The sequence below is a fragment of the Tasmannia lanceolata genome, unplaced genomic scaffold, assembly GCF_043159265.1.
Source record: "Tasmannia lanceolata isolate RefF3 unplaced genomic scaffold, GAP_Taslan_0.1 ptg000003l, whole genome shotgun sequence".
NCBI lineage: Eukaryota > Viridiplantae > Streptophyta > Magnoliopsida > Canellales > Winteraceae > Tasmannia > Tasmannia lanceolata.
The window spans coordinates 25,934,620-25,960,601 of record NW_027518680.1 but is presented as its reverse complement, the minus strand read 5'-3'; the positions used below and the strand labels follow the sequence as shown (position 1 = coordinate 25,960,601).

At 36.8% G+C, this 25,982-nt stretch overlaps 1 non-coding gene across 1 annotated transcript; it reads right to left on the bottom strand.

The window, feature by feature from the left end:
* Positions 1-12,487: 12,487 nt before the first annotated feature.
* Positions 12,488-12,594, bottom strand: LOC143870155 (small nucleolar RNA R71). Its single transcript, XR_013244948.1, has one exon. It is a non-coding gene; the product is annotated as a small nucleolar RNA R71 (small nucleolar RNA).
* Positions 12,595-25,982: the final 13,388 nt, after the last annotated feature.

Here is a 25,982-nt window from a genome sequence, read left to right as displayed (position 1 = left end):
TTTTTGTTGTTTTTGAGTGTTTTTGAAATATTTTTGTTGTTTTCAAGTATTTTTGAAATGTTTTTGTTGTTTTTGAGTGTTTTTGAAATATTTTTGTTGTTTTCAAGTATTTTTGAAATGTTTTTGTTGTTTTTGACACCAGAGAATAGAATCCTATCATCATAAGGGTAGGGTAGACTTCTGGAATCCCGCAAAGGTCGGACAGCATCCTATGCTTTGCGGGGGAAAAAGACAGAAACACGACTCTGCAAGGGTTGGACAGCATCCTATACCTTGCAAGAGCGGATAGAAGAACATGATCTGATGAAAGGTTGGATAAAATCCTAACCCCTATGATGATAGAATTTGATTCCTGAACAAAAGGACTGACTCTCTAGACTAAGGACGGATTCCTATGCTAGTAGACTATCAAACCAAAATAAAGCTCACAAGTAATAAGGAAAAAGAGACCCTGTGCATATTTGGCAAAGGTAAAACACCCAGCCGGGCCGGACAACTGCCTAGCCCTAGGGTGCAACAAATGTGCAACCCAATACCCATAAGGGTAGGGGTATGCTGCCAAGCCGAGTAGGGTGTTCTCCCAAAACCAAACGACGCACAAAGAGGAGGTTTAGCAAGAGAATGAGACTGGGTAAGTCTCTTAGACACAGAGGTAGGATAGAGAAAAATGCTAGCAAGACTGGGCAAGTCTCCTAAGCATAAGGATGGGCTCCAAGTAACCTTATCATTGCCTAAACAATGATAAGAAAATGAGATAACTGACAGACCAAGTTGGTCTTCGACTAGAAGAGGGTTTAAGACCTGTGAGACTAGAGGTAGTCTCCTAGGGGTTGACTCAGGTTGATTCATTAATGAGACAATGCCTGTCTCCAAAGATTTGGATCTAAAAGACTAGGCAAGTCTTTTGAGAAAATGGAACGCTATTTGGACTGTGCAAGTCCCCCTAGAGATGGGCTTGAAATGACAAAGGAAAGAAACCTGAAAGACTTAAACAGTCTCATAAAATGAAGAAAAGATTAGAAGGAAAAACATTACTAGGACTATGCAAGTCCTCTAAAATAATGGGCTCGGGATGACTCCTTCATAGCCCTTGCAATGAGAGGGGATTCTAGTATCTAAAAAAAATTAACAGAAATCTATAAGACTGTGTTAGTCTATCAAAGAGAGAAGAAAAGGCTACCAGATAATCGCAAATTCCATTCTATTCTTATAAAAATAAATTAAGTGCTAAGCAAAGAAGAATTTTCAATAAAAAAAAATCTATAGCAATCATAAAATGATAAACAACATTAATTAGTCCAGACCAGCCGCTGGATAGCCTAATAAAGTAAAAGAAAACAATATCAAACACTTCTATGCCCAACCACAAACACCACCCCAATATGGGGATGAAATCAGATGATGCTAAAGTAATCATCTGATATCATATACACATGATAATATTTCTATATCCCGCCGTGAAATCAGACAGTACTCATGTCGATAATATCGAATAGAGTAGTCATCTGATCTCCTTCTTCCTATTAAAAAATTTATTTAAATAAAAATGAATGAGTATAATAAGCTTTGAGATAATCTCACCTGAACAATCCATTTATTACCGTCTTCGAACCCTAACTCAAAGCTTAGTATGAAAGAGAAGTATTAAATTTATAAATACTGGACTATAGGCTTAATTTTGGAAATCCTTATCGAAATCTTCTCAAATTTTATTTCAAAGTACTCTTTATTCGGTTTTAAATATATTTATCAAGACAGAGAAAAATGATTTTCTCATTTAAAGTTATTGGATAGCCAAAAACCTGCTTGCGGATAAAGAATTATCAAACTAAATCGTATATAATCAAGAACTGAAATATATATGATCAAGGAATCATATAGGACAAAACTATGTATTTACAGCATAATACTCATACTGTCATTGATTTATGTCAAGAATGAATAGAGTACTCTCAATTGTCATTGATAAAGATTTAAACTCTCAATCAGTGAATAGCAGCCAAACATACCAATAGCAACAGGTGAATATTGTATCATTATCAAAGCCTAAATGATATAGATTCCAACAAAATAAAATATGTAAAAATTTCGTATCTTTATTGAAGCTAAACAATGTGAACTCATTGAAAGAAGACATCTAGATTTTACAACTTTTTTCCAAAAACTACTCATGTTTGATCAAAACAGAGATCAGGCGTTTGAATTTTGCACTACAATTCAAACCAAACGATGCAAATCTTAACAAAACAAATCATGTAAATCCGATCCATTATCAACACCAAACGTAAAACAGAGACAAAAACATGTGAAATTGTTTTTTATTCAAAATCAAATCATGTGGATCAAAACGAGACAAAACCTACAGATCTTGTGTCTTTATCAAAATAGAATGAGTTTTGAATTACCTGAATTGAGAAAGGTTTTCGAGGGATGAAAAAATTGTCGGAATTAAGGTCAAAGAAAGTCACAATTTCGACGGATCTGCCGGATTCCAGCAAGCAGAGAAAATTATAAAATCTTCTTCTTCTTCTTCTTCTAGTGATTTTCTATTCCACAAGATCTTGAAGCTCCTCTAATATCTTATATGGAGAAGAGGGGTTTCGCGGAAATCTTAACCGAGTGGCTGAGATTAGGTGACCGGATTCCAGTGAATTCCGTCGGAGAGGCGATCGGAGGTGATGGATCTTGGTTTGAGAGAATGGATCTAGGGTTAGGAAAAAAAATGAGATCTGAGGGATCTGTGATCTATGATCTGGTAGGGAAGATGATAGAGGTGTTGACGATGACCGGCCGGAGAGTGAAATCCCGCCGGAGAAGATGGAACTTTACCGGAGAAAAAGGGTTTGGAGGATGATCTCAAAGATCTGTTGAAACGAGATGATTTTAACGATGGAAGAGAAGAATTTAGTTGGAGAAATGATCGGCCGGAGCTCAATCGGAGCTTGGCCGGAGAAGAAATTGATCGGAAAAAAAAAATGGGGAAAAAGCCTGGATTTGGGGAAAACCTTCTCTCTCTCTCTGCCGATTTTCCTTTTTTTTTTTTTTTTTGATTTTCGTATTTATAAGTAAAAAAAAATGGGTGGTGATATTGGCACTCCAAGCTTGATGAGCGCGCGGTTCACGCGGATTTTGATAAAGCGCGCGAAGAAATTATATCCTTTCTGGAATAAATTCGCCCCCCTCTCAGGATAAACTCACCCTCCTTTCTGATTTACACTACAAACACCTCTTTGGTTCGTTTGCTAGGCAAACGCGCTCGGATTTTGACAAAATTTTGCAGGGACCTAGCTGGGACCCTAAGCTACCTTGGGGTGAAATTTGGGACCCTAGTTCATTCATTTGATGGGGTTTTTCTTTAACTTGGAGGGCTCAGGGTACTGTCAAAATGGGGTGTCTACAGATGCCCCTCTTTGGCAGAGCGTGCTTGTCGTGCGAATGTCAAAGCTGAACTGACAACACATTTTGACTGGCCCAAAATGGATTGAAGAGAAAAAAGAATGAAGAAAGTGATTTTGGAAAGATTGAATTGTTGGAAAGAAGTAATGCTTCAGGGGTCTTGAATAGAATGGGTTTTTGATTGTTTGCTTGATGCTCTCAAAGAGACTTTGGTTCTTTCTACGCTCGGGGCGAATGCTCTCAAGGAGAAATTGGTTTTAAAATTTCACATTCAACATGACTTAAAATTAATTTGGTGAAACACTGGACGCATAACTCAGCATTCAAAAGATATTGGTGAGATAGCCTCCCACCAGACACATAACTCGAGTAACACATCGATCACACAGGTATTCCTGACTCCGCACTTGGGTGTCGGTACACTGTGGAACGACGGATCATGACTTGACTTTTCATTGCTAACAACAAAATAACTAGATAGAGTTGCGGTCCAGCTTTTCACCAAATTAGATAAGAAAGAACAATAGTTGAATGAAAATTTTGATCAAGGGTCTATGGCAATAAGCCACAAAGAGCCTTGCAGAGAACGAAGGTCCACAGTGGTAAACCGTGAAGAGCCAGGCAAACGGGAATCGAGGGTCCATGGTAGTAAGCCACGAAGAGCCTCGCCAGAAAGATATGAGGTGATATTGGATTAGAAAACTGGGAATCAAGGGTCCATAGCCATAAGCTATGAAGAGCCAAGAAGTAATCGAGGGTCCACGGTGACAAGCCGTGAAGAGCCACGCAATGAATCTAGGGTCCATGGCAAGAAACCATGAAGAGCCCAGCAGAAAGGAATCAAGGGTCCACGGCAATACTCCATGAAGAGCCAAGCATTGAATTTGGGGTCCATGGCAATAAGCCACGAAGAGCCCAACAAGAATAACAAGTAATGGAGATGAATGAAATGAGCATGGATAGTGGGTCCATGATATATCCTAAAGGACAGATCACGAAGAGCCACTCAGGAAGCAGGGGTCCATGATGTGCCTGCCTGGCAAACCACGAAGAACCAAGAATGAGCAAGGATAGTGGGTCCAGAATACAGCCTCGATGACAGATCATGAAGAGCCACTCAGGAAGCAAGAGTCCATGGTATACCTGAATAGTAGACCACGAAGAGCCTTGGAAGGACAAGGATATTGCTGAGAATTGATTAATTTTGAATGATGATGATTTTTAAAAAAAAAAAAAAAACTGATCGCCTCTTGCCGAGGAAATTGGGAATACGAGTTCCTTGCTGAGAATTGGACTCAGATAACTTGCAGGGATTTGGATATTGGCCCTTCTTTGACAAGTAAAAAGCATTCTGCTGAGGTTTTGAAGGTTGTGGGAGCAAATTCTAGACTCCACTGGGGAAATTAATTTTCTTTGAAAATTAAATCTTTTAGAAAGAGTCTTCATTTGAGGAGTTTAGAGATTTGGCTCGAGACATGCTCGTATCTCTCTTATCTCAACTTGTTATAAACATTGGCACTGATTGCCTTTGTGCGCTCGATATCTTTTATGACGCAAGTCATAAAAGATGCCCCTAGTGTATTGTATTTCCATGACAAGAGTCCCAAGGAAAGTAGAACCAGGATAGGTAGGAAAATTTGGGTTTGCATAGGTTTTTTCTTTGGAATAAAGATGGGAGAATGGCTAAGCTCAAAGACTTCTCCTTTCATTGACCACTATTTGAGGTTCGTTCTTTCCACCACCATCTGCTTGAAACTTAACATATTCAACCTGTCCGAACAAGATATTTCTTGCCTTTCTCTGATACCGAAACCAGGGGTTTATTCATTTTTATAACTTCAGAATGTATACACCCATTCTTCCAGTGCCAGACGACTTGAACCTTGAAGGAAAACGAATATGAATGAGGAACAGACTTTCAAGGACTCTATCAAAGAAGATATACATTATTCAAGGGACTTGACTCACTTTTGATTCACCCTTAGACCTGATGTGTATTTTTAAATGGTAAGGCTAGCCGCTCTCAGAATAATTTCGAAAACCATGTCAAGAGGCACTAATTTCCTCCATCAGGATTTTTGTCATGGTTATTACCCCCTTTGGATTGCTCAGTTTCAATGCCCCTAGTTTAGAAAGGAGTCAAAGTAAATCTTACTAACACTACTCGGATTTCAAAATCCTACCCTGTGTAGTGATTGCTTCTTCATCTCTTCGAGTCTCCTCTGGTGGGAACTCATGGTTATTGCATTCCAGGTTTCTGGTCTAGCAAACCATTTGCCTCAGCTTTTGCCCGGAATTCTCACAGTATTCAAACATCAGAATTCTCCTTCTTCTTCTTCTTCTTCTAGTGATTTTCTTCTTGCTCTATTCCACAAGATCTTGAAGCTCCTCTAATATCTTATATGGAGAAGAGGGGTTTCGCGGAAATCTTAACCGAGTGGCTGAGATTAGGTGACCGGATTCCAGTGAATTCCGTCGGAGAGGCGATCGGAGGTGATGGATCTTGGTTTGAGAGAATGGATCTAGGGTTAGGAAAATAAATGAGATCTGAGGGATCTGTGATCTATGATCTGGTAGGGAAGATGATGGAGGTGTTGACGATGACCGGCCGGAGAGTGAAATCCCGCCGGAGAAGATGGAACTTTACCGGAGAAAAAGGGTTTGGAGGATGATCTCAAAGATCTGTTGAAACGAGATGATTTTAACGATGGAAGAGAAGAATTTAGTTGGAGAAATGATCGGCCGGAGCTCAATCGGAGCTTGGCCGGAGAAGAATTTGATCGGAAAAAAAAATGGGGGAAAAGCCTGGATTTGGGGAAAACCTTCTCTCTCTCTCTGCCGATTTTCCTTTTTTTTTTTTTTTTTTGATTTTCGCATTTATAAGTAAAAAAAAATGGGTGGTGATATTGGCACTCCAAGCTTGATGAGCGCGCGGTTCACGCGGATTTTGATAAAGCGCGCAAAGAAATTATATCCTTTCTGGAATAAAATCGCCCCCCCTCTCAGGATAAACTCACCCTCCTTTCTGATTTACACTACAAACACCTCTTTGGTTCGTTTGCTAGGCAAACGCGCTCGGATTTTGACGAAATTTTGCAGGGACCTAGCTGGGACCCTAAGCTACCTTGGGGTGAAATTTGGGACCCTAGTTCATTCATTTGATGGGGTTTTTCTTTAACTTGGAGGGCTCAGGGTAGGTCAAAATGGGGTGTCTACAATCCTTTTGTCTTTGGATTTCTAAGTCAAGGCAAGCTTTTCAAAACTTATTTTTCAAAAAGACTAACACTCCCCATATTAAACTTAATTGGTTAAGTGAATGTTTGTGTGGTGTACCAATATGTTGGGACCCTCATAACATTCCAAATTATCATAAAAATAGAGTTCCAAAAGCCCAAAAGAAAATTAGCTCAAACAACTTAAAAATTTGTTGGTTATAAGCTTTTCGGAACTCCGAGAATTATTCTCGGAGCTCCGAGAAACATTCTAGGGATTAAGTCCCATGCTCTGTTTGATTTCACGGAACTCGTAGAAATTTCTTGGAACTCCGAGAAACATTCTAGGAAGCTTCCGTGTGTTTTCTCGGAACTCCAAGAGTTTGTCTCAGAACTCCAAGAAATGTTCTCGGAACTCCGAGAACGTCGCGACAGCAAAAAAAATAGTCGTTGTGTTTCAAATGGATAATTGATTTTTGGGGTGTTTTTGTTATCTCCACCCCCAAACGGTCATATATTATTGTGGGCTTATAAATACACATTCAAGAGGTTCATTTAACACTCTTGAATGATTTACCAACAATCCTAAGTATTCAAAAATACTTGGAAACCCTTTTGGCTTAAGGTTTTTCTTTCTCCACTAAACTTGCCTTGCACTTGCAAATCTTTAGAATTTGGATTTAGGGCTTTTATTTGCAATCTTTTGTGGAGAGCATCCCTATTTCCGCCCATTCCCAAGCCTCCACCCAAAAAGGCCCCACAGTTAAATTTGCCGCCTTTGCATTCAAATTTAAGAAAAGCATATTTGGGTAAGACTTGCACATCTCCTGTGACAATCAAAATGGACTTAAACTCGACCCAAGAAGAAGAGTTAATTAATTTTTTAAAAGAAAATAAGGACTCTACTTGGAAGGACAAGTTTCATTTACTCAGATTGAAGTCCTTTGTTGAGTTACCAAGATCTAATTTAGAAGAGGTCATGGATCTTCATGAGCCTCTTTATTCAAATCTCTCTTAAAAGAACAAGGTACGCCCCTCTCTTCTCTTTATTGTCCTTGTTTCTATTTTTGCATGCATTGAGGACACTGCATGATTCAAGTATGGGGGGGTAGCTTTTAGAAACTTTCTTTTCTAATCTTTTCTATAGTTAAAGTTAGAAATTTTCTTTTCCTTTTGTTTTTGGTAATTTTTCAAATTAGAAAGAACTTGGTATTCTTAAAAAGAAAGTTGTTTTCCTATTTTAAGAAAGAAAGTTTGTGGATATTTTAATTTTGGAATTTAAAAAATTAGAAAGAATACTTTCCTTTCTTAGTTTTGCTTTCTTTTGGAATCTTTCTTTTAAAAGGATTTGAATAAGAAATAGAAATAGAAACTTGCTTTTTATATGGTATGGATAAAAAGGAAAGAAAGGTTGAAACAAAAGAAAGAAAGAATGATTTTTAGAAAGTTTGCTTCTTGATTATAGTTTTGATTTGTAGCCTTTTTGACTTGAGCTATTAAGTCTGAAGGGTTTTTATGCCTAGTTCCTCAAAGCCAACTGGCTTGAGAGCAACTGACTGAAAACTACATACATGGGTCAATTAGAAAGCTTAATAAATCAAAGCATTGCACGTAATCAAAGGTAAAGTTTGGACTCATATGCATCAATGTCTATGACATATGCAAATCAAAGATTAGTCGGACACTGCTTAGTAGCCTGGGTGTCTGGTGCATGCCCTGCATGTCATTCACGCCAAAAGCAGTAGAGGATTACAAAAAAAAAAAATGAGTTCTATTCTTAGAAACTATGGGAAAAGTTGAAAGTATGGTGGACCATATAAATTTGTAAGTTTTCTACGAAGTTTCCGAATCAAATTTCTTTTATGGTACGATTACATCAGAGACAAGTTTAAGGGAGCAAAGTAGGACAAATTCAAAAGAGGATTCCTTGATTAAAATATTTTTCTAATTTTTCCGACTTGGGATAGGATGCAAAGTTTAAGTATATATGTATTCTTGTTCTTCTATTTTGAGTAATTTATCAAACAAATAAAAAGGATTAGAAATTTTTGGCTTTATTCTATAGTGAGATTTAAAAAGAAAAGTTTACTTTTAGAATTTTGTGTGTATATTCACTGCAAACACTCACGAGACACAACTCGTCCACTAGGGTAACCTGGGGGTTTAAAGGCTTGTTGCACGCGCTAAGTGCAATCGTGATTCCTACGAAAGTGAGTTAGGATTTTATTTTTATTTAGTTTTTGTGTTTGTTTTAGTTTTTCTTTTTGTTTGCTTGAGGACAAGCAAAACTTAAGTATGGGGGAATCTGATGAGCACATTTATGTGTGAATTGTAGGTGTAAAAAGCATGCATATTTGATAATTAAAGCGGTGCTACTAATGTATTTTGTGTGTTTCTGGTGTTGCAGGGTTATTTATGGATTTTCACGGAAAATAGAGCTAAGGAGATGAAATTCCTAAGGAAAACAATCAATTTTCAAGAAAATCTAAAATTTCAAGATACTTTGGTGGCCGAGTTCAAGATGCTCTAACTGGGTTGAATTTAACGGTTCAGATTACCTTATTGGAGTTATTTAAGGGAAGCAATCAAGTTACATGGTGGACCATTAAATTGGATGGCTCGGATCAGCTATGGAAATGATTTAGAGGGTGCACTTGATTACCATCACGGCCCATTAAATGAATAGTTTAGATCATCCAATAGAAATGGTTTGGGAGAAGTCCGTCAAAGCTCATAGTCTAGATGGTTTGGATTAGCGAACAAGTGGCCCCTAAAAGTAGTTTTTATCACTAATATTTGGATGGTCTAGATTGTTCTTTGGAATTATTCAAAAGGCACAATCCTATTTACCTTGCAGCCAACAAATTGGACGGTTGGATTGTCCTATGAAAACCAATTTGGGGACTTTTAAATGGGCAGTGTGGATCGTTCTACGAAGATGAATTAGGGGTGCAACCACTCTATATTATCGCCCATCATTTGTACGGTTTAGATCATCATACGACAATGGGTGAGGTGCGTCATTAATTTATCTTGTAGCCCAACATAATGAGCGGTTTGGATCATCTTACGGAAATAATCCAAGGGATCTATTTATGGACCATCCAATGAACAGTTCAGATTGCCTTGTAGAAATGATTAAGGGGCATAGCCTCTCTGCATGGAAGGGGGTTTTAAATAAATGGACGGTCACATCATCATATGGAAGTTGCTTATGGGATTTTTGGACATATATATGATGGAGGGGCAGTTTTGCCATTTAGAGAATAACCAAATATCTTAAATAGGAATTGCACTAAGAAAGAGATGGTTCGAATTTGAAGAAATATCCGTATATGTATTGGGGCCTACTTTCTCAACTCACATATTATATTTAAAGAAGGTTCTTTGAGGGGGCGTAAATATCAGTTTCCTTATATTCATGGTGGGCCCCACGTTATTCTAACGATGTTTGCAAATCCAGCGTGCTCCAAGGCAGAAACTTTTAATATTAGAATGGGGTGCGAGTATAAAATAAACAAGGAGTGTGGATATCATCAACAAGCAGCCCTCAACTTTGGCAATTGCCATATTGTGTTACAACAATAGTGGGACCCATTTACAGTTTGGAAATTACCAAATACATGCAAAACTCTCTACAACCCACGTTTCCTTTTGAAAGAAATAGCAACTTCCTAATTGCTATACATGCATTTGTGGGACCCACTTGAAGATTAAAAATAGCATTCCACGGTTTTGGATTCAAAAATAGCTTGTCTTATATGTTATATAATGCAAATGGGATCCACTTACTAACTTGTTTTACTTGTTTGCACATTTAATATAGGTTGGGCCCACCATGAAGAATGAGAGAAAGTTGCTAAATTCCCACCCATTTCTACGTAAGAGAAGAGGAAAAAAGTCAACAAAAATGGCCCAAATTACCAAGACAAGGTACAAAGTTGCTGAAATTATACACACAAGGTGGAAGTTGCTAAAATTTCAAAGATGCCAAGTTATTTTTGTGAACTTCCTTGGGGCTTGTAAATAGAAAGAGATTCCCTCCATATATTGGTGTAAAGAATAAAAAAGAACTCTCCTCTCTATCACCCTTCTCTCTTACATATTCTCCCTATGCCCTCTTGTTAAAAAAGTTCTCTTGCTCTCCCATGCTTTCCTCACTCTATTTTCTCTTTTTCTCTCCACTACTCTCAAGCTCTCTCCCTTAGGTTTTCTTGTTCTTTCTTTTTCTTTTTCTTTTCTCCTCTCAATCCAAGGCATCATCATCCACCATTCAAACTCAAGGTGACATTAAAGCTTGAAGGAGGAAGATTCAACCAAAGTTGGAGGAGAAAAAGACTAAGTTCTATTTAATTTTTGTTATTTATTTTAAGTTCAATTTGATGTAATTTTGTTTCAATTCAAGTTAGTGAAGAAGTAATTAGTTTTTGTTTAATTTTCTTTCAAGTTCTATATGGCAATTCTTCTCCTATCTATCTCGTTTATTTTTGTTTTTCTTCCCTTCTTCATGAGTAACTAAATCCTATTTACTTAGGGTTTAGTTGAAACCATGGGGAAGGAGAAATATTTACAATTAAATCAATCTACTCAATTGAAAAATTGTGTAGGATTTTGTGTTTGGAAAATCCCAATCATTCATGCCATTGGCTTTCCCCTTTCGTATGAATGATTGTTGATTAACAAATATAAAGTTCTATATAATCAATGTAAATTGGAAAGTGGATTTGATTAATTACTTATAAGGAATGACATCCCTTTGATCTTATTCCTTATTGACTAGTTAATCGAATTTTCAACCCAATTCAAGAGTTGTTTTAATTAATCAATTTAATCCGAACCCATGGTGGATTCTAACCCTAAGTAATCTTTTATATTGAATTAAGGTTTTTACACTATTCTAAATTACTTTTGCAATTTTTCAATTTACTTAAGCCCTTAGAATTTAGTTTTCTAATTAAATTAGATAAGTAGTTAATAGAGATCATTAAAATTTGGTACACTTTGCCTAAATTAGGATTTTAAATCAAAAAAGATCTTAGTTAAATTTGATTCTTAGATTGAATAGAATATACGCTTATATATAGTGTTGACTCCGAGGTCTAAGTCCACGGAAATCCTGAGTCCATTCCAGGCAACATTATATCATAGCTAGTATTCTAATCGGTAAAAGAATAGGATTGACAACTAGATTTCTCTTCCTTGAGTTCGACCCGTATTTACACGATCCGTGCACTTGCGGTTATTTAATATTTCAATCAAGTTTTTGGCGCCGCTGCCGGGGAAGAGAGTTGCATTAGAATCTTAATTATTCGAAGTGTTAGATTAGTAGTTATTTTTATTTTAGTTATATTTTTTGGTTTCTTGGCTATCCATCTCTCTTACTTGGTTTTCCTGTGTTTATGAGTGAAGGTTGGGTGCGGAACTCGGCCAATCGACTAGAAAGAGCAAACCAGTTAGAGACGGAGGAAGACATCGAACCAAATCCAAATCAAGTAGCCATGGCGGAAGAACAAGAGCCGCCAAAAAGTTTACGCGATCGCTTCTATCCGGCCCGAACCGCGCAACCTTCTTGCATTAGATTGCCAGTTGCGCAGGGCAATAATTTTGAGCTAAAATCGCAATTTATTTCTTTGCTTCCTCATTTTCATGGCCTCCCTTCGGAGGATGCTTATTTATTTTTGCGTGAGTTTGAAGATGTATGTGCTTTAATTAAGATGCAACAACTTACCGATGATGCGGTAAAGTTGCGGTTTATTACGTTTTCACTCAAGGAGGGAGCTAAAAAGTGGCTCTATGGCTTACCAACGAACTCCATCACCACTTGGGAGGAGTTCGCCGTCGCTTTCCTAAAAAAGTTTTTTCCATTACATAAAACTAATAAGCTTAGGAATGATATTTTACAATTCAAACAAAAGCCATTAGAGTCATTTTCTAAGTTTATGGAGAGGTTCAAGGACCTACTCCAAGAGTGTCCTCACCATGGAATTGATGTGTGGCATTTATGCCAAATTATTTATGAGGGCATAGATTACCAAACAAAGCAACTTCTTGAGTCCATGTGTCCTAACGGTTTTACATCTTTCACAGATGAGGCCGCGGCATGGAACTTCTTACTTGATTTGGCGGAAAAAACAAGAGAGTGGGAATCCACTCAAGAAGGTGAGAGAGCCAACACAGGTAAGGGATTTCTAATAGAGGGTGCCGTGGCTAAGGAGGCCCATCTTGATAGCCTAATCAAAAGGCTAGAAGCAATAGTTGTCAAAGGACCTTCACAGGTCCATCAAATTGCACATAGTGTTCCTATGTGCAATTGGTGTCAAGCCACGGACCATGTCATGGAAGAGTGCCCAACTCTTGCTAAATTTGGTAATTCTAATGAAAATGCAAGTGCCATGTTTTTAAATAATCCATATAGTAGCACATATAATCCGGGATGGAGGAATCATCCCAACTTTTCTTGGAATCAAGGGAATTATCAAGGAGGGCCATCAAATTTCCAAGGTCAAGGCCAATTTGGCCAACCTAGGCCCACCTTCCCTTCTATGAATGTTCGACCACCCCTAACCACACCTCCACCTTTTCAAAACCCAATTTTAAATAATGTTTCAAATCAGCAACCACCGGGTTTTCCAAAACAAGAGGAGTCGGCACGCATAACTTCCTTAGAAAAGAGCATAGAACTTCTCACTAGCACTTTCATGACAAGCCAACACAATATGGAGAAACAAATCTCCCAACTTGCCATGGCCTTGCATGAAAGGGAAAAGGGGAAGATGCCAAGTCAACCAGTTCCTAATCCAAGGAATGTGGCCATAAATGGGAATCAACAACCACAGGTAAATCAGTTGAATGCCATGCAACCAAACTTGCCGCAGCAGGAGCCCTCCGATCACTGTAACGCTGTATTTGCTTTAAGGAGTGGCAGAGAATATCAAAGGGAGGAGGGCAGATCCGAACCTTCTAAAGATGCTCAAGAATCTCCAATTAAGGTAAGTAAAGAGTCATCCTCCATTGGTTTAGAAGAAGAGCCCGAACCGGTAAGTACAGAGCAGGCAGTTTCTCCACCTGAAAAAGAGTATGTGCCTAAAGCTCCTTTTCCAAGGAGACTTGCTAATAATAAAAATGTGGCTGCTAAGGAGAAAATTTTAAATATGTTTAAACAAGTGCAAATTAATATTCCATTGTTAGATGCGATTTCCGAAGTCCCGACTTATGCCAAAGTTTTAAAAGACTTGTGCACACAAAAGCGCAAGTCTAATGTACCCAAGAAGGCATTCTTGGCTGCAAACATTAGTTCCATCTTGTCTCAACAGATGATGGCTAAGTACAAGGACCCGGGATGTCCTACCATTGCATGCACTATTGGAAATACTCATATTAATCATGCTCTTTTAGATTTAGGGGCCAGTGTGAATTTATTACCTCTTTCTGTTTTTAAACAATTAGGATTAGGAGAACTCAAACCCACCACCGTCACTCTTCAGTTGGCGGATAGATCAATGAAGAAACCGAAAGGGATGGTTGAGGATGTCTTAGTTAAAGTAGGAGAGTTCTTATTTCCTGTAGATTTCATTGTGCTAGAAACTGAGCCCGTTGCTAATATCAAGGATCAAATTCCTATAATTCTTGGTAGGCCTTTCCTTGCTACGAGCAACGCCTTAATTGATTGTAGAAATGGTTTAATGAAATTAACTTTTGGGAATGCTTCCATGGACTTTAATGTTTTTAGATTAGGTAAGCAACCTAATTTACAAGAAGAAATTAATATGTTGCACTCCTCTCCTGAGACTAATTGTGAAAATATTTTGAATGCAGGATTTGAAGAAGCTCTGGATGAAGAAGGCTTGGAGAATGCAAGAGATATAGGGGACTCCTTTTCTGATGACCTTAGCATCCAACAAATAGAATTTGGAGCATCCCTATTTCCGCCCATTCCCAAGCCTCCACCCAAAAAGGCCCCACAGTTAAATTTGCCGCCTTTGCATTCAAATTTAAGAAAAGCATATTTGGGTAAGACTTGCACATCTCCTGTGACAATCAAAATGGACTTAAACTCGACCCAAGAAGAAGAGTTAATTAATTTTTTAAAAGAAAATAAGGACTCTACTTGGAAGGACAAGTTTCATTTACTCAGATTGAAGTCCTTTGTTGAGTTACCAAGATCTAATTTAGAAGAGGTCATGGATCTTCATGAGCCTCTTTATTCAAATCTCTCTTAAAAGAACAAGGTACGCCCCTCTCTTCTCTTTATTGTCCTTGTTTCTATTTTTGCATGCATTGAGGACACTGCATGATTCAAGTATGGGGGGGTAGCTTTTAGAAACTTTCTTTTCTAATCTTTTCTATAGTTAAAGTTAGAAATTTTCTTTTCCTTTTGTTTTTGGTAATTTTTCAAATTAGAAAGAACTTGGTATTCTTAAAAAGAAAGTTGTTTTCCTATTTTAAGAAAGAAAGTTTGTGGATATTTTAATTTTGGAATTTAAAAAATTAGAAAGAATACTTTCCTTTCTTAGTTTTGCTTTCTTTTGGAATCTTTCTTTTAAAAGGATTTGAATAAGAAATAGAAATAGAAACTTGCTTTTTATATGGTATGGATAAAAAGGAAAGAAAGGTTGAAACAAAAGAAAGAAAGAATGATTTTTAGAAAGTTTGCTTCTTGATTATAGTTTTGATTTGTAGCCTTTTTGACTTGAGCTATTAAGTCTGAAGGGTTTTTATGCCTAGTTCCTCAAAGCCAACTGGCTTGAGAGCAACTGACTGAAAACTACATACATGGGTCAATTAGAAAGCTTAATAAATCAAAGCATTGCACGTAATCAAAGGTAAAGTTTGGACTCATATGCATCAATGTCTATGACATATGCAAATCAAAGATTAGTCGGACACTGCTTAGTAGCCTGGGTGTCTGGTGCATGCCCTGCATGTCATTCACGCCAAAAGCAGTAGAGGATTACAAAAAAAAAAAATGAGTTCTATTCTTAGAAACTATGGGAAAAGTTGAAAGTATGGTGGACCATATAAATTTGTAAGTTTTCTACGAAGTTTCCGAATCAAATTTCTTTTATGGTACGATTACATCAGAGACAAGTTTAAGGGAGCAAAGTAGGACAAATTCAAAAGAGGATTCCTTGATTAAAATATTTTTCTAATTTTTCCGACTTGGGATAGGATGCAAAGTTTAAGTATATATGTATTCTTGTTCTTCTATTTTGAGTAATTTATCAAACAAATAAAAAGGATTAGAAATTTTTGGCTTTATTCTATAGTGAGATTTAAAAAGAAAAGTTTACTTTTAGAATTTTGTGTGTATATTCACTGCAAACACTCACGAGACACAACTCGTCCACTAGGGTAACCTGGGGGTTTAAAGGCTTGTTGCACGCGCTAAGTGCAATCGTGATTCCTACGAAAGTGAGTTAGGATTTTATTTTTATTTAGTTTTTGTGTTTGTTTTAGTTTTTCTTTTTGTTTGCTTGAGGACAAGCAAAACTTAAGTATGGGGGAATCTGATGAGCACATTTATGTGTGAATTGTAGGTGTAAAAAGCATGCATATTTGATAATTAAAGCGGTGCTACTAATGTATTTTGTGTGTTTCTGGTGTTGCAGGGTTATTTATGGATTTTCACGGAAAATAGAGCTAAGGAGATGAAATTCCTAAGGAAAACAATCAATTTTCAAGAAAATCTAAAATTTCAAGATACTTTGGTGGCCGAGTTCAAGATGCTCTAACTGGGTTGAATTTAACGGTTCAGATTACCTTATTGGAGTTATTTAAGGGAAGCAATCAAGTTACATGGTGGACCATTAAATTGGATGGCTCGGATCAGCTATGGAAATGATTTAGAGGGTGCACTTGATTACCATCACGGCCCATTAAATGAATAGTTTAGATCATCCAATAGAAATGGTTTGGGAGAAGTCCGTCAAAGCTCATAGTCTAGATGGTTTGGATTAGCGAACAAGTGGCCCCTAAAAGTAGTTTTTATCACTAATATTTGGATGGTCTAGATTGTTCTTTGGAATTATTCAAAAGGCACAATCCTATTTACCTTGCAGCCAACAAATTGGACGGTTGGATTGTCCTATGAAAACCAATTTGGGGACTTTTAAATGGGCAGTGTGGATCGTTCTACGAAGATGAATTAGGGGTGCAACCACTCTATATTATCGCCCATCATTTGTACGGTTTAGATCATCATACGACAATGGGTGAGGTGCGTCATTAATTTATCTTGTAGCCCAACATAATGAGCGGTTTGGATCATCTTACGGAAATAATCCAAGGGATCTATTTATGGACCATCCAATGAACAGTTCAGATTGCCTTGTAGAAATGATTAAGGGGCATAGCCTCTCTGCATGGAAGGGGGTTTTAAATAAATGGACGGTCACATCATCATATGGAAGTTGCTTATGGGATTTTTGGACATATATATGATGGAGGGGCAGTTTTGCCATTTAGAGAATAACCAAATATCTTAAATAGGAATTGCACTAAGAAAGAGATGGTTCGAATTTGAAGAAATATCCGTATATGTATTGGGGCCTACTTTCTCAACTCACATATTATATTTAAAGAAGGTTCTTTGAGGGGGCGTAAATATCAGTTTCCTTATATTCATGGTGGGCCCCACGTTATTCTAACGATGTTTGCAAATCCAGCGTGCTCCAAGGCAGAAACTTTTAATATTAGAATGGGGTGCGAGTATAAAATAAACAAGGAGTGTGGATATCATCAACAAGCAGCCCTCAACTTTGGCAATTGCCATATTGTGTTACAACAATAGTGGGACCCATTTACAGTTTGGAAATTACCAAATACATGCAAAACTCTCTACAACCCACGTTTCCTTTTGAAAGAAATAGCAACTTCCTAATTGCTATACATGCATTTGTGGGACCCACTTGAAGATTAAAAATAGCATTCCACGGTTTTGGATTCAAAAATAGCTTGTCTTATATGTTATATAATGCAAATGGGATCCACTTACTAACTTGTTTTACTTGTTTGCACATTTAATATAGGTTGGGCCCACCATGAAGAATGAGAGAAAGTTGCTAAATTCCCACCCATTTCTACGTAAGAGAAGAGGAAAAAAGTCAACAAAAATGGCCCAAATTACCAAGACAAGGTACAAAGTTGCTGAAATTATACACACAAGGTGGAAGTTGCTAAAATTTCAAAGATGCCAAGTTATTTTTGTGAACTTCCTTGGGGCTTGTAAATAGAAAGAGATTCCCTCCATATATTGGTGTAAAGAATAAAAAAGAACTCTCCTCTCTATCACCCTTCTCTCTTACATATTCTCCCTATGCCCTCTTGTTAAAAAAGTTCTCTTGCTCTCCCATGCTTTCCTCACTCTATTTTCTCTTTTTCTCTCCACTACTCTCAAGCTCTCTCCCTTAGGTTTTCTTGTTCTTTCTTTTTCTTTTTCTTTTCTCCTCTCAATCCAAGGCATCATCATCCACCATTCAAACTCAAGGTGACATTAAAGCTTGAAGGAGGAAGATTCAACCAAAGTTGGAGGAGAAAAAGACTAAGTTCTATTTAATTTTTGTTATTTATTTTAAGTTCAATTTGATGTAATTTTGTTTCAATTCAAGTTAGTGAAGAAGTAATTAGTTTTTGTTTAATTTTCTTTCAAGTTCTATATGGCAATTCTTCTCCTATCTATCTCGTTTATTTTTGTTTTTCTTCCCTTCTTCATGAGTAACTAAATCCTATTTACTTAGGGTTTAGTTGAAACCATGGGGAAGGAGAAATATTTACAATTAAATCAATCTACTCAATTGAAAAATTGTGTAGGATTTTGTGTTTGGAAAATCCCAATCATTCATGCCATTGGCTTTCCCCTTTCGTATGAATGATTGTTGATTAACAAATATAAAGTTCTATATAATCAATGTAAATTGGAAAGTGGATTTGATTAATTACTTATAAGGAATGACATCCCTTTGATCTTATTCCTTATTGACTAGTTAATCGAATTTTCAACCCAATTCAAGAGTTGTTTTAATTAATCAATTTAATCCGAACCCATGGTGGATTCTAACCCTAAGTAATCTTTTATATTGAATTAAGGTTTTTACACTATTCTAAATTACTTTTGCAATTTTTCAATTTACTTAAGCCCTTAGAATTTAGTTTTCTAATTAAATTAGATAAGTAGTTAATAGAGATCATTAAAATTTGGTACACTTTGCCTAAATTAGGATTTTAAATCAAAAAAGATCTTAGTTAAATTTGATTCTTAGATTGAATAGAATATACGCTTATATATAGTGTTGACTCCGAGGTCTAAGTCCACGGAAATCCTGAGTCCATTCCAGGCAACATTATATCATAGCTAGTATTCTAATCGGTAAAAGAATAGGATTGACAACTAGATTTCTCTTCCTTGAGTTCGACCCGTATTTACACGATCCGTGCACTTGCGGTTATTTAATATTTCAATCAAGGACTTCATTGTGCATCAAGCCTTAAAGGAACGCATAGCAATCTTCTTCTTCCTCATTGTAAAGGTGGCTAGGGCATCCTATTCTTAATACCCTAGGGAAGAGCGCTTAGAACTTGGCAAAGTAGGAGAGTCGGTGTGAAGGTGGCAAGGGCATCCTTATTTAATTCCCTTGGGATTGTAAATCGCCTCGGAGCCAGGCATCGTGGAGGTCTCATATAGTGGAAATCCTTGAGAACGATCTCAAGAAGAGTGGAGTAGGGCTTTGCCCGAACCACTATACATCGGTGTGTTCTTTTCTCTTCTTTGCACTTTCTTTGTTTTAAGTTTTGGTTGTGCATTGTGTATTTTGATACTTCTTGAGCTAACCAAAAAACTAAGCAAGAAAAAATAATTTGAATTAGGTTTAATATTTGAATTTAAAATGGGATAAATTTTTTAGAAAACCAATTCACCCCCCTCTTGGTTTCCTAGACCTTAATTTCAATTGGTATTAAAGCCTCGTCTCTATTTTTTAAAACCCTAACCGGTCTAGAGGAAAGATCCTAAAATGGCAAACTACCCTCAACACCATGAAGGTTACTCAAACACTAGGCCACCTTATTTTGATGGAACAAATTTTAGATATTAGAAAACCAAAATAAAAATCTTTTTAACCCAAGACTACCAAATTTGGAGAGCCATTCAAAATGGATATGCCTAGCCCACGAGAAATCTAAATGAATGGACCGAAGCCGAACAACAAGCCTCAAACTATAATGCCAAAGCCATGAATTCTTTAATTTGTGCTTTGTCACCCGGAGAATTAAATAGAGTTTCAAACTTGAATTCGGCTACAGAAATTTGTGACACCTTAGAAATTACCCATGAAGGAACTAACGAAGTTAAGGAATCTAAAATGAATCATCTATTTAGGCAATTTAAACTTTTTCAAATGACACCCGATGAGACCATTGCCGATATGTATACTAGATTCACTAACTTAGTGAATGAGCTAAGGAGACTTCAGAAACAATTTTCAAACAGAGATTTAGTAACCAAAATCCTTAGATCCCTACCTCTATCATTGGAATCCAAAACCTCCGCAATTACCAAAGCCACGGACATGAACACATTAAATCTAGATGAACTAATAGGGTCCTTGATAACTCATGAAATAATTTTCAAAACAAAAGCACCCGAAATTAAAAATAAAATGGAAAAAGGAAAAGGTGTTGCTTTCACTTGTAATATAGGTGATGATGAAGAAGTGAAAGGAGATATGGAAGATGAGGTAGCCTTCCTAACAAGAAGAATCAACTTCTTACAAAGGAATATGGGAAACATGAAGAATAGAAAGGCCAATCCTCCATTCAAGAAGAAAGAAGAGTTCGGTGACGGATCATCTCAACCCCGATACTACGGATGCAAGAAACTTGGACACATTCGTCCGGATTGTTTACTCAACAATGAGCCTACTCCAAACAATCAATTCAAGAGGAGAGAAGGCAAGAAAGAAATAATCGCCACATGGGATGAAGACAATGAAAGCGAATGTGAGCCGGATGATGGAGAAAATTGCACGATCGCAAGGAATGTGTGCTTCATGGCTTCAACAAATGACAATAAAGAAGTAAGTACATCAAATGATGTTATTACTTTAAAATAAGTTCTTAATTCTTTACAAAGTGCACATGATCAACTAGAAATTGAACTTGATAAAAATGCATCTCTTAAAATCTCTCTTTGTAGTTTGCCAAAAAAATTTGGTTGGTTAAAGAAAGATAATGAATTTCTAGAAGAAGAAAGTGAGAAATTTAAACTTGAAATTCATAATTTGAATGCTACCATCAAGAATTTGAATAAAAATAGACAAGAGTTATCCATTGAAAACAACAAACTAAAGCATGAAAATAGTGAGTTATCTCACAAATATGATGATTTGAAGAAACTATTTGAAAGGCTTGAGAGTGATTCACTAAAACTGGATAGAATTGTTAACCTTCAAAGATGGTCACGTGATAAGAGTGGACTTGGACACAAATGGGATACTACAATGTCAAACTACAAAAATAAATTTGTGAAAGCTTCTTCTAGTAATACTAAAACTTATTTTTATTGTTGACTACAAGGACATTATAGGGTTGCTTGCATGTATGCTAAACAAGACAAGATCAAATTAAATGCAAAAGTAGAAACAAATTGACATAGCAAGATTAGAAAGATTTGGGTACCTAAGGGATCTCACTTGCCTATTCATATGTTAGTATGTCTTAGAAGCTACAACATGAAGAACACATGGTACCTTGATAGTGGATGCTCTAGGCACATGACCCGAGACCCCACTCAATTTGCATCTATTTCACTCAAGGATGGTGGAGAAGTTACCTTTGGAGATGACAAGAAGGGAAAGGTTACAGGAGAAGGCACCATAAGTAATTCTAACTCATCCATTCATGATGTACTCTATGTTGATGGCTTATCTCATAATTTTATTAGCATTAATCAACTATGTGATAATGGGTTTGAAGTAGTCTTCAACCCTGACAAATGCATTGTTAAAAATAAGATAGATGGAAAGGTGCAATTCATAGGTTCTAGAGACAATAACATTTACACCGTTGGGTTAGATGATCTTAGATTACAGAATGTAACATGTCTCAATGCCATTAGTGAAGATTCTTGGCTATGGCATAGGAGGTTGGGTCAAGCCGGAATGGATCTCATTTCAACCTGTGGAACCCGATCCCGCAAGAGGGTCGCTAGCGCGCAAGGCGCTACACTCTCTCTTGGTCTCTCATACCCACGCGAATGGCGTGTGCTTTTTATTATTGATTTTAATTACCCAACCAAGCCATAGGGTGCAAACAAACGTGCAACCCAGTACCCATAAGGGTAGGGGTAAGCCACCGAGCCTAGCAAGGTGTGATTTAATTCATCTTTTCCGTGAACTTGGGATCACTAAGGCAATCCGAATTCCACGCAAAAGGAATTTTAAGAATGAAAATTAAGGCAATCACTAAGGCAATCCGGGGTTATTGTTTGAAAAATAGTATGAAAATTAAAACCGCCAAACCGCGATTGGAAATTAAGTGTCCAGTAGTAATTTTATATAAATCCCAAAAAATATCAGTTTTTAAAGAAACCCACATTTTCTAACACTTGCTTTGATAATTCGATTTAAATCCATATTGAATAAAAAATGAAAGAAAATCACTATTAAATGGAGGAAATTTAATTTTTTGGTGAAATTTTGAATTTTGAAAACTTATAATCTATATTATAACATACTGAAATTTCAAGGAAAAATTCATTGATTTGATCTATCAAAAGTAAAACCCTAGCATGTTTTTCTACTTTTGATATTGCAAAGATAAAGATCCTACCGTTGATCGCGCTTCTTGTCTCTAGGGTGTGTAGATCCGAGGTATACGCTTTGTCGCACCCTTTTATATGATGAAGAAAACCCAAATAACACCCCGAAGATCCTTGATGTGTGATTTGTTGAAGAAGAAAAGGGATTTTAAGAATCCCTTTTGTGAAGAACCCTTAAGAGATATGAGCACACTTCAAGAGAGAAGAGGTTTTTTTTTTCTTCGGAGGAGAGAGAAAAATGACAAATTTGGATTTTTTTCAATCTTTTCTAGGATTGTTTGCTTTGATTTTTATACAAAAAAAGCTAGGGTTAAGAGAGAAATAGTAATTTCCAATGTGAGAGCTCCCTTTTTGGCTTGTTTCCAATTTACCCCTCTTGCTTTCTTTCTTTCTTTCTTATTTCCAAATTAGATTTGATTCCAATCTTAATTTCTTGTCAATCAAGACATGCTATTCTCATTCCACATTGCTTCTTTGGAAGAAAACCTTTTTAAGCAATCATTCATCTTTTCCTTCTTTCCTTCTTTTCATTTTTTATTCTTTTTATTTTTCTTTTAACAAATATGATGTCACTATTGTGACATCATCAAGGTTGGGTGCTCAACTCATGTGGGTCAACCATGTGGGCCGCCCACCATGGTGGTTGACCCATATGGGTGAACCCACATGAACTCCATCTTTGCGGGCATTAGCCCAATGGGCCATTTCACACGGGTTTCGGGTTTTTCCGTAAAAAATCAATAAAATCTTTCTAAATTCAACATTCTATATATGGACCCAACCCATTTGACATTTATGGTGCATCCCTCACACATGATCGGACTATCTTTTTTGGAAAATAACTTTTCGGACCAAAATGCCCCTATTTGACTGTTAGACATCCAAATGCGACCAAAATACCCTCAGATTGATTCACCCCTAAAGGAAAATATTAAAAATGGAAAGTCTTTGCGGTCAAGCTTCAAAAATAGAAACTTTTAAAATTGGGTCCTTTCGGTGAGCAATATTAAACAGGATCATTTGGTATTCCCTGAAAATACCCAAAATGCCCTCAACACTTAGAATTTCCAAATTAAGCGAAACTCCTGAGAAATTCTAAATTTAGCAGGTTTTTCAAAATTCAAGAAATCATTCATAATCTCTCAGACATATTTCGGGGATCAAAAGAATTACACAGGAAAAGACCAAATTACCCCGAGGTGCTAGAATTTGGCGAGACTAGGGAAAACCCTGTGAAATTATAAAAATAGCAAATTTTCAAAAATTTATGAACGGACTCGAGATTTCTTAGACACAACTTAGAGACCAAATATGATATGTTTGGAAATGTCTAAAATACCCCCGAAGTGCAAGACTAAGAGAAAATCTTGGGAGATCTAAATTTAGCAGGTTTCCCAACTCTTACGAAATTACTCTTAATCCATCAGCCGTACCCTCGAGATGGTTTTGGACATATGAGAAATGATTGAAATATCCATAAGATGATGAATATGTGGAAGCCCCATGAGTTTCTAAAAATAGTAGTTTTTTCAAAATTTGTAAAATCACTCAAGATTTCTCAAATATAACTCGGGGGTCAAACGAGACACATCGGGAATGACCAAAATACCCCTGCAGTGCAAAATAAGCAAAAATGAGGGAAACCCTGAAAATTCAAAAAATAGCAGGTTTTTTTCATTTGCTTGGAAACTTGAACTTTCATCTTCCAGAGGCCAAAGGAACCCCCTAGAGACCTTCAGGATCGCGAATCAACTTCAAAATTCCCATAATGAAATGAAATCTACCCTAAAATGCATTGATGCCTAATCTAATGCTGAATACGGATTCAAAACTCGATGATACTACCGAATCTTTTGCTTTTTAAAGCGTAGCAAAATGGGGGTGTCTACACAACCCTCTCCTCAAAAGACATAGTTAGAGGTTTGCCTAAGCTTAAGTACACCAAAGATCACATTTCTAGAACTTGTCAGTTAGGCAACCAATTAAAAAGTTCATTTTCCCCTAAAAATATGATCTCAATCACTTACCCCTTACAACTACTTCATATGAATCTCTTTGGACCAATGAAGACAAGTAGCTTATGTGGAAAGAGGTATGTACTTGTTATTATGGATGACTATTCACGATTTACATAGGTCATATTTTTGACACCTAAGGATGACACCTATGAAATTTTTTCTAAGTTGCGTAATCAAGTCCAAAATGAAAAGGGTATAGCCATATCTTACAATAGAAGTGACCATTGAACGGAATTTGAAAATATACACTTCAACACTTATTGTAATGATCATGGCATAAAACACAACTTCTCGGCACTTAGGACACCTCAACAAAATGGGGTTGTAGAAAGAAAGAACCGAACTCTCCAAAAAATGGCTAGAACAATGTTGCATGAGAATAATCTCCCAAGATATCTTTGGGCGGAGGTGGTTAGCACCGCTTGCTATATCATAAATAGGGTATAACACCTTATGAGCTTTGAAAAAACTTGAAACCAAATATAAGCTAATTTATGGTGTTTGGTTGTAGATGTTACATCTTGAATATCAAAGACAACTTCCATAAATTTGATAAAAAGTCGGATGATTGCATATTCTTAAGGTATTCTACACATAGCAAAGCATATAAAGTGTTTAATAGAAGAACCCTAATTGTAGAAGAATCCATACATGTTACATTTGATGAGAGAAAGGCAACAACTCAAGAAATACCGCATGATGAGGATGAACACATTGAACTCCTTTTACCTAAGACAAATGTTCCTCCCCAAGAGTCTACAAGTGATACATTACCTAGTGAGGAAGTTGAAAGTGTAGAGGACAACTCATTACCTAAGGATAGGAGAATATTGGTCGATCATCCAGAATCCCAAATATTAGGTGATGCCACATCGCCGGTGAGAACTAGATCATACTATAGAACTATGAATAACAATTTGGCATTCCTATTCGAATTAGAGCCTAAGTCCATCAAGGACGCCGAAAAGGATGAATATTGGTTGATAGATATACAAGAAGAGTTGAATCAATTCGAAAGGAACAAGGTGTGGAGATTAGTGCCTAGACCTAGTGATCATCCAGTTATTGGCACAAGATGGGTTTATAGAAACAAAATGGATGAAAATGGAATAATCACTAGAAATAAAGCTAGGCTTGTAGGCCAAGGGTACAATCAGGAGGAAGGGAGATTATGATGAGACATTTGCTCCTGTTGCCCGTATGTAAGCTATTAGGATACTTTTGGCATATGCATCACACAGAGGATTTAAATTATATCAAATGGATGTCAAAAGTGCATTCCTAAGTGGCTATATCCAAGAGGAAGTGTATGTTGAGCAACCTCCAGATTTTGAAGACTACAAAGATCCAAATCATGTCTTCAAGCTTGATAAAGCTTTATATGGATTGAAACAAGAGAGCTTGGTATGAGAGACTCTGTACCTTCCTTGTAGAAAAGGGCTTTGAGATGGGCAAAATAGATAAGACCTTATTTATCAAAAAAGAAAATCAAGATATCCTACTTGTCCAAATCTATGTGGATGACACCATATGTGGCTTAACTAA